We start from the raw sequence: 320 nt of genomic DNA, 5'->3' as shown, positions 1-320 counted from the left end.
CTCTCTAAAGTCGCATACATTAAGGAATCAAAATCAGAGTTCATAGCTTTACCAAGTACCCACACTCACCCTCACCGCCTTTTTCGATGCTGAAAACTCACGTTGGCTTGGGCATTCACACAGTAGCGGTTCTCTTTTCGCGTCACTAACGTTTTCTTCCTTGATTAATGATTCTTGTTTACAGGGGAGGTGGTTTTTTTGAGTTAATTATTGACGATAATTGATAAATTTTTGAGTTAATTTTGTACAACCTCCAACTGTAGCTTTAACAACCTTAATTTTTGCAATAATACAAGATTTTTTAAAATAATATTTTTAAA

The sequence above is a fragment of the Arachis ipaensis genome, chromosome B09 (genome assembly GCF_000816755.2).
Source record: "Arachis ipaensis cultivar K30076 chromosome B09, Araip1.1, whole genome shotgun sequence".
Taxonomy (NCBI): domain Eukaryota; kingdom Viridiplantae; phylum Streptophyta; class Magnoliopsida; order Fabales; family Fabaceae; genus Arachis; species Arachis ipaensis.
Note: the sequence above shows the minus strand (reverse complement) of the source record.